At 43.1% G+C, this 12,347-nt stretch overlaps 1 protein-coding gene across 1 annotated transcript in view; it reads left to right on the forward strand.

Moving 5' to 3' along the window:
* Nucleotides 1-639: 639 nt before the first annotated feature.
* The window catches only part of LOC119649810 (probable serine/threonine-protein kinase nek3), a 43,418-nt gene continuing 31,710 nt past the window's right edge, over nt 640-12,347 (forward strand). Inside the window, exon 1 of the mRNA XM_038052141.1 lies at nt 640-1,402. The gene's annotated coding sequence lies outside the window, so the exon portion shown is untranslated. The remainder of the gene's footprint in view (nt 1,403-12,347) is intronic.

The raw sequence follows: 12,347 nt of genomic DNA on the forward strand, positions 1-12,347 counted from the left end.
AGTAAACAAGAGCAGCAACAATGACAGTGACGCTGCGTATAAGGAGTTATTTGATGCGTTGGAGGGAAATTTGGATAATCTATGGAAGATATATTACAATTCTATTTTTATGTCGTTTTCGGAGTAAGTAGTGCCGGAGATGTGTGCGACTGGCTGCAGCGGCAGGTAAGCCTAATAGTGGGCACTTTGCCGCAGTGGTCCAGAAATGGCACGAGGAAGTGGATTGTGAAGTCGGATTACCGCCTTTGCGGGCATCCAGATGGTATTGAGTCAATTACACTTGGCCAAGTGGAGCCAGATCATTATGCAGATCCAAAGTGGCTCCTCCAGGGTAGCTGGATCGGCTCCAAAACGATCCCGCCAGGGCAGGGGTGAAAGCCACGCAGATAGTGTTGTCTGTATCTGCCGCCTTCCTAAGTATGCTGCGACTACCCAGAAATGAGCAATAAATTTCAGCTCATTAACAACAAATTAGTCTCAGATTACCCAGACTTAGAACAAACACATTCAAGTAGTAAACAAAGTTTTACGCGGTGCGGTTTCAATTGCCGACTCCTACGGTGCTGCACGCTTTTCCCGAGTACTGCATTCTATTGATGTCGAGGATCGAATTCATCTATAGATAGTTGTAGAGTTCGCAGTACGTATCCGTCAGATAACAAGTGCGATTGGATATCTCTGGCTGTTTGCTTTCGAAGTGGTATTTCATTTGCATTTCACAGCGCGATCTGTGATCTTGTCGAGCGCGGTCTAGTGATCTGTCTTTGAGTCTGAATGAAAATCTCGCGTAGTAAATACGCGGATGGTCCAATGTTGAGCTGTGAGCCGATGCTGACCGCCTCTAGTCATGGTGGGTATTCTCTCGATGATCAAAGCTAAACATTCCTGATCGCTAATTCTTGACGGCCGTTGCTGCGGTTGGATTAGATTTTCCGAAGGCGGAAATGCGAGTGTGAGTTTACAGTTTCACTTGTTCTTGTGAACATAGAACCCAGTTAGCATAGTGATAGTGGAGTTTAGTATTACTTCCTAGATTTTCAAGTGTCCAAACGTCAAATGAATGAATTGAAGCGTTTTGTTCATGGAAACACTAGGAATGGTGAGCCCCTGAGATTGTTACACTTCACGAACAACCGTACTTCTGTGAAACGTGGTTAATTAGCAGTTATTCGTAAAACCCGGTAATAGAGTTGACCTTATGCAAAACAATGTATCTGAAATGAAAACAGAGATTCTTAATTCTCTTCGGAAAAATAGTGATAATTGCAGTGTACAACTCAGTGTAGTGCGTTGATGGCACTGAACCGAGGTTCAGAAATTGGATGCACTTTTATTCCTATCACAATAAATTATGTCATGGATTAGCGGAAAAATGGATTTTCATTACAATGCACTAATGGTGGTGAGTAACGATGCTTTTTTTTGCAATTCTACTTTGATTATCGAAACTCTTTGAACCATGAATGAGAATCTAATTTACGTGGTTGCTGGCTGCGAAGAAGAGCACGATGTTTCATTTGTTGCTCATTTTAACTGGGGGACCGTCTTTAAAGTGCATTTAATGTTTGCAATGATTAATTGTACTTCACTGAATATAATGCAGCGCGTTGTAGGCAAAGGTCAGTGTTAGGTTCACTACGATATAGCGAACAAATGTAGGTTTTAGCAACATACACATGCTGAGAAAGTAACTTCAATGCTCTATGCGAATGGTACTTAAGCTTTCAATTGTTTCATGAAATATTATTATTTTTGCATTTTACGAGTGTGTATGGTCTCAAATTTTATATTCAGCTTTTAAATCAATGTTTCTAGATGCAGATATTGTTCACCCTCTTTCAAAACTACATGCAAATTCCATTCGCGGTTACAATTGACTACTTCTACTATTTGACTTCTATTCCAGTTACATTATGTCAAGCAGAAGTATGAACTCTCGAAAAGGTTTTAGAATCTTTAATGTTAACAGTGGGAAGAAGAATCTTTAATTTAATTGAATACAGATACCCTATTTCACGTTCTAGTGCAGGTTTGAGATGTGGACATATTTGTTATAACTCAATATAACACATATAATAAATGGCGCCCAACGTGGGGTATTTTGGCTTATGATTTTTAACGTTTTGTTTGCAAAACTGTCTGTCTGTCTTTTTTAAGGAGGTCGAAATCTTCAAAAGACTGTGGCCTGGGCACGCCAGAGTGTGGGATTTTTACCCACTAAAACCACCCCCGACTTACCCCCTACCCCGTGGAACCACCTTTAGGTATTAAATCAGGGGGCGGAGCTAGCTTACTTTAGCTAGGTCTCCTTCCTTCTACCCGCGGGGTTCGTTACCGCGTCTTCCTCACTTCTTCTGCTTATCACAGTTTATCCTGGACTACTGCGATCATGGAATTGATCACATCCCAGTCTTCCTGGCAAGCTTCCATTCACCGGACAAACATTTTCCGGTGACAGCACTTCACTTAGAGTTTTCTCTAGGCTCCTCCTTTCTTCCACGAACCTAGGACACTGGAAGAATACGTGTGCTGGGTTCCCCAGGACCCCGTCGCAGTTTGGAAAATTAGGCGAGGTGTCCAATTTAAACCTGTACAGGTATTGACGGTATCCTCCATCGCCAATGAGAAACTGGGTGAGATTATAATTGATCTCCCCATGCTTTCTCTCCAGCCACTCCCCGATGGAAAAGATCAACCTGTAAGTCCAACGACACATTGCTGACTGGTCCCATCGCTATTGCCATCTGCTCATGGATCTCTCCCTTTCGGCTTTTCTCACCTGCGATAAGGGAGAAATGGACCTGGTGTTATAAATGTTCATCATTTCAGTTGCCAGGATGTCAATCGGCATCATTCCCGAGATGACGAACGCTGCATCGTCTGAGACGGTCCTGAAACCGTACTCAGTTTATGTGTTTTATCTAAAACCTGCAGGGCTTTTCCCAAAATTGAGACTGCATACAGCATTCTAGAACTCACCACCCTGGTCATGAGCAGCCTGCAAGTATACCGCGGTCCTCCTACGTTCGGCATCATCCTTGTCGGAGCCATACCCGTGATGAATGCTTTTTTACAAGTATGCTCTATGTGCTGCTTACTCTTGAGTCTTTCATCACCCCCAAGTATTTTATGGCCGGCTTGGAAGTGATGATACGATTCCCGATTCTAATGCAGGCGTAATTTCTTTTGCGGCGCTTAGTGATGAGGACCGCTTCCGTCTTCCCTACGCGAGCGCCAGTCCAGCACACTCTAACCAAGCGTTTACAACACTGATTGCTTTGCTTGAGTACAACTCAGTATCCTCGAGATGCTTTGCGATCACAACCAGTGCTATATAATTGGCGTAATCCACCACCGTAGCCTCCTCTGGAAACGGAAGGTTAAGCACATCATTGTAAATGATGTTCCACAGTAGCGGGCCCAGTACAGAGCCCTGTGAGACACCGGTGGAGACAACGCACTCCTTGGGTCCATCATCGGTATTATACTAGAGTGTCCGCTCTTGCAGGTAGCTATCGATAATAGCGGCGTCACACCACCAATCGTCGCCAAAGACTTTTGTATAAGGTTCCAATTGGCCGAGTTGAACGGATTTCTCACATCCAAGGTCACCATTACACAATATTTGCTGGTACAACCCTTTCTGTGAATTGCATTTTCGGCCAAGCAAGTAACCATTTTGATGCATCAATGGTTGATCTGGCCTTACGGAACCCACACTGCTTATCTGGTCTCGACGATTGGGAGTAATCCATTATAAATAACCGCATGGACATGGACATGCACGTTTCCAACAGCTCCGCGAACATCTCCGGTCTACATTTGACGGCAAGTTTGAGGGCCTTATTCGCTATGCCGCTGTTGCCTATTCGACTGCAGATCTTCAGCAGCTTGTCTCTCGTGACTGTTGGAATTGGCGTGACATTCAGGCTGCGCTGGAAGGTGTCAGCACCCCCTCTTGCCGGGGAAATGACCCCTGGATTATTTTCAACAAGAGCATAGGGCATGTGATCTGCGGAGATGATTGGCCTCTGAATCATCCTGCCACGATTTTACATGCGCTATCCCACGGATGTCTGTCTGTCTGTCTGTCCCACGCACTTTTCTCAGAAAAGGCTTTACCGATTTACACGTGCAGTGAGTGACATCTTTCTACGTTGAGATTTAGGGGGGTCCTCATACATATAAAAGGGGGGTGTAAACATTTTTTCACCGAATATAGTCATGTGGGATATCAAATGAAAGGTCTCGATTAGTACTTTTCGAAGCCGGTCTTAGCTTTGAGATTTGTTAGAAAGGCGGGGAGTGGGAGGGGTGGAAAGTGATGATTTCTTTAACGGACCCATTCTCAGAAACTACACAACCAGAAAATCTGAAAAAATTCATGAAACCTCTATATGGTGTCCAGGCCTCTTTTTCGCCTTAAGAATGCTTTGAGTGTCACATGCCACTCGGTTCCAAGGGTCTTCGTTCTGCAGCATGGCCCCAATTATGGTGTTGGAGAACTCAAGGCACCTTTCTATCTAAGGGTGATCATCCATCACATCTTTGCAATAAATGCAGCCTGGGGGACCGTGATTTCCCGATTCTGGGCAGGTAAGATTGCAAATACCCACGTTTGCTGAGCAGCGCAGTTAGGTAATAGTCAACTTTACCGTGTTTTCGATTAAATCACGTCTATTATGAGATGCGCGGTCCCTCTGCCTCTCGATTCTGTTTCCCAAGATCGTTGCTATGCGTAGAGAGTACAGGCTCTTTCTTTACAAGCGGTAGCCTCCCTATTTCCCTCGCCTGGGGTATATAAACCTCCGCTCGGCAGCATAGAGAGTGATCAGAACAACTACTGTTACCACTATTACTGCAGGCTCCGATACGGTATAGTAGGCGGAAACAACTCGTAGAGTCCCTCGTCTTTGTACTTGTGCTAGGGCTTGCGATACATTTCTTTATTGAGGGAGTTAGTCCATACTTCAGATCCGTAAATGAGAACGGGCTGAACCACGCTCATCAGCAAGTGACGCCTGCTGGATTGCAAACTTTCAAAACGCAGTTGTATGTGCTTTATATTATTTATCATAAAGACGAAGTAGTAGCTTCGACAAGACCCTAGTTTCTCTGACCTCAATAGGGAGGGCTGTGGGAAATTTCTCCTTGGTCAGGACAACGACCTCGGTTTTCTCCAAAGCTAAGGAGAATTCATGTTCAGCCTACACCAGATATAAGGCACCAGATATAAGGCATTTCAAAGTTCCAGACTAAGGATAGATCTTTGAGCCACTTCCGGTGTTACCTTCATTCTGCATTGTTCTTCCTGGGCCTCGAACAGTAGGCTACTGTCTTTTAAATAGTCTGCCAACATCCGCAATATGTAGTCTGGAGTATGGAAACGTTTTTCCAGTGCCTTAAGCGTGTGGCACCACTTCGCAGAATTGAAGGTGATTTTTACGTCTAGCACAAGTCTCGCAACCTTCCAGTGGGAGGAAAAAACGCCCGATGTTAAACATACATTGAATGCATCGAATAGAAAGCTCGGCTTGTATTTGCATACCAGTTTCAACACTTCACTGGGAATACCATCTGGTTCCGGTGCTTTTCCATCCTTCATGGATAGGATCGGCTCTTGAATTGTGCAGTGAAGAGTGGCATTCCTCAGTACTCACTCCTGCATTGACAGCGTCAAGCGGGATGGGGTGAACAGGAAAAAGGGCCGATTTCTTCCATCTTCACTTCTTCCATAGAACAGGATGATCAATGGAGAAGTTGCCTCGCTGTCTTCTCAGGGATAGTGACAATGGCCAATTTGGTCCTCTGTAGTTGACAGACGTAACTCCCACCTTAAGGTTCACATTTGGGACATGTTTTTTTATCACTTCCTCCACCTCTGTTGTCCGTGTTAGTGAGACAATCTAGACCCCTTATTTCAAGGGTGCACATGAGTTCTATGTTGGAAACCGCTGCCATCGTACCTAGAATGCTCTGAACTATCTCGTGATTTCGCAAGCTCGACAAGTCTATCGCCGGTTCGAGTCAGTCGGATGGATTTAACATCTACCCCAGCATCCTCTGGTTTGGCGTTGTTGCGTACTTCTCGAAGAACTTTTGTGAAAGGTCTCCCTACGTTCGGCTTGATGAGAATGGCCTCTGACCATGGTTTGCCCATTCTCTTTTTCTTTGGTGGAGCCACTGCAGTCGTTATTCAACTTAGGTTGTTGTTTTTGAATTTTCTTCTGTTTTCGACGCTACTTGGTCCGCTTGGTTACCGCTCCACGGAATTCTTCTTGCTGCGTCCTCGTTCGCAGGTCCACGTTATTTCCAAGTCGTCTCCTCTTGTCGATTGTTTGCTTCCTATCTGGCGTGTTGAGGGCACTGTGTTTTGCGCAACTAAGAGCTGCACGGTTATCTTCCGGGAGTTTCGTTGACATGGAATAAGGTCCAGCAGTTCTTCCATCACCATTATGCCAGTTTTTACTATGTTTCGACAATGGTAGCAGCCTTCATTTTCCGTAGGACCACTGTGCACTTCTTGAGTAGCCTTTCTTTCTCTATCCTTGCCTTTCGCATTGTTGGGAAGTTCATCACCTTTTTTTCTAGACAAAGGGGTATCACGCACCTCATGTGGGGTTCACGGGTGCGATGGTCGTGATAATTGCGCATCAGTATCTGATTTTGTTATCCCGGGTTTGAATACCGGCCCACCTGGATATTTGTGTTCGTATTCGTGCTATCCGTCACTTGCACAGTGTTAAGTGTGATGATAATGAAACTGGAGCAGCCCTATACCCCACAAAGCAGAGAACAGGAGAAATATGACTAGGGTTTAGTTTAGTAGCTAACCAACTTGCATAAACATTTTAAATCAGCTTTAACTTTTCTGGTGGCTTGATTTGATTAGCTATAAATTTGTTATGTACAGCTTCTTCTGCTCGGGTTTACTATAAGAATTATATTAGTAAGTTGGTTATCTTATATTGGAAACTAAAAAAAAAAACAAACAATGGGAAACAGGAGAATTAAAGAGTATGAAAAGTTCTGCGTTTTTACCTAGTCTCCTTTACCAGTGAGGTCTAACATAAACTTCGTCAAAGCTAGTAGAAAAAGTTTTCTTGAACCGCTGCTGACCTCGTTTTTGCGGTCGAATCCCTAATACATATTTATGTTCAGGATTCTCAATGGAGTTCAGAAATCTCAAAATATTTTGGTCTCGCATTCGCAACTTACGCAATCCCGCTCAGCTATACCCTCCTTTCAATCTATTCTCTAGCTTCTTTGTCTCCCCTCAACTATCTTGTACCACTACTTCTGCGTAGTCTATGTTCCTTCTCTACCCAGTTATGGAGGCAGCCGGCTCCGCAACTCTTACCTTTCCCCTTCTTACCCCTTTCCTAGTTATGTACCTCATTGGTAACTTTGACGCCAATATTGGGGCTGGCGACGACTTCTCCTAATCACTTTTTGATTAAAACTGATCAGTCCATTTTCCTTCCTCTCTCCATTGTTTTTAACATGGATCTCGAAGAGAACTATTTTCGTCGCCTGTGGAAAGAGGCTCTTATCATTTCCTTTCCCAAAAGTGGTCCATTATAGCTGAGAATTACTGCCCCATTTCACTTCCTTCCTGCTCCAAAATCTTGGAAAGGTATGTTAGCGATTGGTTGTGCGCCCACTTTGGCCACTTCTTAGTGAAAGAGCAATACGGCTTTGTTAAACGAAGGTCCACTGTTGCCAATCTGCTCGGCTTCACTAACTTTCTGGCCAAATGTCTAAATTCACCGTAGCAAGCGTATACTATCTACATTAATTTTGTTAAGGTCTTCGACACTGTAAATCACGAGATAGCTTTGTCTAAACTCACCTCTCTCTTACCTATCCAAAAGCGTCTCTTTTGATGGCTGCACATCCCGATACTTTCCCGCTCCGCTGGCGTCCCAGAAAGCTCTATTCTGGGCTCTTTGTTATTTTTACTCTTTATCCGGGACCTTCCCACATCCATCCTAGTCCCTTTTTGCTCAATGCCGACGACTTTAAGCTGTTTTTGCTATATCGTTGCCCATGGATTGTGTCTAGACATTCGGTTTCGCTGGTGATCTGCTAAACGTCAAAAAGTGCCACTCTCTGTGGTACTCGCTTAAATCTCCAACCACTTCCCTTTTCTACTCTCTTGACGAATGTTCCTTATCAAATCACAACTACACTCAAAACCTCGGAGTCCCTTTTGACAATAAGCATCATTTTAACACTGACGGCCTTAAGGTCACCCAATCGGGCTGCCCAACAATTTGGCAGCTTTATTCTACGCTCCTTCTTTAATTTTGACTCCAACTAACTCTCCTTGATTCTCTTCAACTCTCGTTAGAAATATGATCGAGTACTAACTCCGTGACCTGGTCACCCTCCTATAACTGTAACTGTCTTACCGTTGGAGGGACGCAATGTAAATTTACCCGTTCCCTCTTTTCGGAAAAAAAGTTTTCTACTCTTCCCAGCTCTCTTAGCTTCCCCTTCCTACAACAATGTAGAACCTATGTTGATTTAAGTTCATTTTTCAAACTTTTCATGGGAGCAATGGACTGCTCCGCTTCTAACGACATGACGTACCTTGCGCGTCCGGATAATAGGGTGAACTCATAGCGGTTTATATTCTGGTACAAGGCTTCTTGAGACTCTAAAGGTATCAAAAGAGCCAGTTGGACATATTGTGCATGAATCTTTGGGTATGTAAAAGCTCTGTTCAAAGTGGGTGCCGCGTGAGCTTACAATTGACAAAAAATACCAACGAGTTTGAACCGTGTTTGAAGGTCTTTCTCCTTAAAAAAACCGAATTTATACATGGTTCCATTATTTCATACCAGAATCAAAACGATCCTCATTTGAGTGGACTGTACGTGGTGAACCGAGTCCAAAGCGTACAAAGATGCAACATTCGACTGGCAAGGCATTAGTATTTTGAGATGCGCATGGTATAATATTCATTGACTATCTAGAGAAGGGAAAATCATCAACAGCGACTATTAGATAGCGTTATTGCGGTGTTTGAAGGATGAAATCGCGGAGAAACGGCCCCGTTTGAAGAGAAAAAGTGCCGTTTCATCAAGACACATCACTGTGTCACAAATCAATGAAAACGAGCGCAATGCTGACCATATTGCCTCCTGTAGGGTACTGTCATCCTGTAGTGTACCGTTTCGGTCTTGAATGAAGTGCCCTAACACACTTCAAGGTCCTGACCCAATTGGATTGTTGCGCCAACGTTTATTATTATTGAAAAATTCACACCTCGACATTCTCTAAATGGTTGTCATTCGACGTCGTCCCTGGGGATCAGATGAAGGCGGTTGATCTGAGGGCTTTTTGAATGTCTATAAATCGTTTTTGCTAACATGAGTCCAATAACTCTTGTGGCCCAACCTCTTGTCGTAGGTGCTGAGATGCGCAAACTTGACAAAATCATCGAATGACATTTGCAGCCATGACTCACTGTAAAAGACGTTGAATGCCGTTGTTCACACACAAGCTTTTTTCTGAGAATATATTTGAGAGTGTTCTTTGTTACAAATTATTTGTATGTAGCGAGCTTCTTATTGGGTTGTATAAAATACAAGGAATGACGGAAATGGACCTCTAAATGTTTGCTTTTTTACTATGATTAGACGATATTGGCTGGTTACGTTTTCATTCTGTGTTTTAATAAGCACCCGATACCTCCTGACATACTATCACTCTTTTTCATCAAAAAGAGGGTGGCAGAAAGAAGAGCCCCACGTGGGGAGGAATGACCACGCCAAGGTTCTGAATTTCCTGGGTTCCGGGATTCGTTACCTAGGGCCGATTATTATTGTAAAGTAGCTACGATCGGTATACATTATCGCCAGCCATTGCCACCTGAGTTTTCAGATCACCTGTGCTGTGGACCTAAGGATCAGTTCAACTTCGAAATTTTTTTTTGGATGCATGGTTGTGTAAAAAATTAAATCTTTTTTTTATAATGTAAATCTCCAAACCCGTACACATGTTGGGCGTTTATATGGATAATCGGAGCCGTCCAGGAAAATTTGCCTTTTCCTTCGCCGTTTTTTATTACAATTCATTACGATGTATTATTTGTCAGTTTTTGGTAAAGATAAAACATTTTATTCTGGTGACAACACTGGTTTGCCTCCCTCATTTCTTATTACTCCAACTCTCGGGTCTTATATTATATTATCCACCACAATCTTTGTTGGGCTCCTATATTATAATGTTAGGCGGGTCATCTCCATTGATTTCTTAAATACTCTCTTTGAAATAGAGCGCTTTTTTCCAATTTTTACGAAAATCATTCGTGGTCGATTCTGGCAACCAAATTGATGTTCTATGAATATTTTATTGCCCTTCCGTTTTGTGTATAGATTTCTTGATGGCTACTGTACTGATAGTACTCAATAATATTGAAAAGGACTTTCCGATAATGCGCCATTCATTCATGATAACCCATGCGTTAAAAACGCTGGTTGTGATTTCTGGAGTGGAACCTTTCGCGTTCAGAACGAACGAGAGTGAAGATTATGCTATATTTGCTTTTACAAATCTATCTTCAAGGCATTTTATGCCTCACTGAAATGCCTTCCTTAGTTGCGGTATGTTTCGTTGATTGCGCCCCTAAATTTTAGCGGACGGCCTACAAGAATCTATCCTGCGCCTTTGAGATGGTGCGCATTTGTAGCACTGAACTATTTGGTTAATGGTTGGTCTCTCGCTCGCTTTTGAGTATTTCGAGTGGGCAAGGTCCAGTTGATAAGTCATTACCGTACTTCGCTTGCTCCTTGGCGAAATATTTTGATAGACCCACTAGACAACGGCGCAGTCCCTAACGCATATGTAATTGCAATTAATTAGTAACTACCCGTTTTCTTATATCTAGGAATAAAGGTTATCTACCTGAAAATTGCTAGCTAAGGTAAACACTTACCTCAACTAGGAAATCGGAGTGACTGTGGTCACTCCCGTGTTGTAGGAGCCATAATCACTTGTTTTATTCTCCTACAGTGAGTTCTTGAAGTCTTTCCGGCATCTGGGAGCATGGACGGTATACTATCTATTTCACCTGGAATGACTAACCCTACACGAGCAGAAAGCGGTCCTCAAATTCTGCGGTCTAATCTCAGCGGTCACTAAGCGCAAGGTGATGAGGGGTATCGGGGTCGATACTAGGCGTGGCCAACAACCACCGAGGTACACCCCACGGTTTCTCGTTGATAGGAAGATCAGAAGGTGTTCAGAGCGGCAGGCAGTCTACTAGGTTAAAGAGAACGCCCCCGGAAGTTTTAGTCAACATTTTCCCGTGGTAGGAACATAGCAATTGATGTGATGACCCCAACATAGCACGCTTTTAAAGCACGTGCTAGTATCACCAGCTCATTATGTTGATGTATAATATAGTCTATTGCCAGGCGTCTTACCCCCACCAGTCTTAGTGAGGGCGCGGCTAGGTAGGCAGACGGTGGGTTATGCGGGGCTTCCATTGCTGATTGACCTTATAAACTTTGTCCTTATTCTTAAGTTCCAATATGAAGTCTTCTTTTCTGAGATCTTCTAGTATCGCTGATATTTCCTTTTTTCTTAAGGTTTCTCCCACTTGATCCATATGTTTGCTAGTGGAAAACTTCTAACTTTTTTAAGTAGGCTGTTCTGTAGTCTATTCCCCATTCTATGAGTAATTAGGCGTGCGCATGGTGTGATAAGGTGCAACCGTGTAATTAGTGTGGCAGTCGTTAGAACATTGAAGGTATATTTTCAATCTGATAGTGAAATTTTTTGTGTTTTCAGTTTTTAAGGTTTTGTGTAAAACAAAACCTTATTAAAATCGATTCACTGTTTGTCTGGCTGTGTGTCACACACACTTTTCTCCAAAACGGCTAAACCGATCCGAACGAAATTCGGTGGACAGAACTATTAAATCCCACGCATACAGCGAGTTGCATAAATTTAGGTGCAATTTAAAGGGGGCTCCCCCCATACATGTAAAAGGGGGATTCAAACAATTTTTTCATCGGATATAGTCGTGTAGGGTATCAAATGAAAGATCTCGATTCGTACTTTCAGCAACTGATATTAGTTTTGTCGTGAATTGAAAAGTGCACGAGTGAGGAGTCAACATGTACGCAACCTAAAAATTCGAAAAAAAGTCGGGGTGGTGCGCTTAGATAATATCTTGGTCTCAAAATATGTCCCATTTCGATATCTGCTCAAATAAACTTACTAATAGTATATTACCAACTTTTAGAAATTTATTGGAAAAAACCCCTTAAATTCATCCTAGGGCTTCCAAATTTTGTATCAGCATAGAGGACAGCATGTATACGAAATGCTGT

The sequence above is a fragment of the Hermetia illucens genome, chromosome 2, assembly GCF_905115235.1.
Source record: "Hermetia illucens chromosome 2, iHerIll2.2.curated.20191125, whole genome shotgun sequence".
NCBI lineage: Eukaryota > Metazoa > Arthropoda > Insecta > Diptera > Stratiomyidae > Hermetia > Hermetia illucens.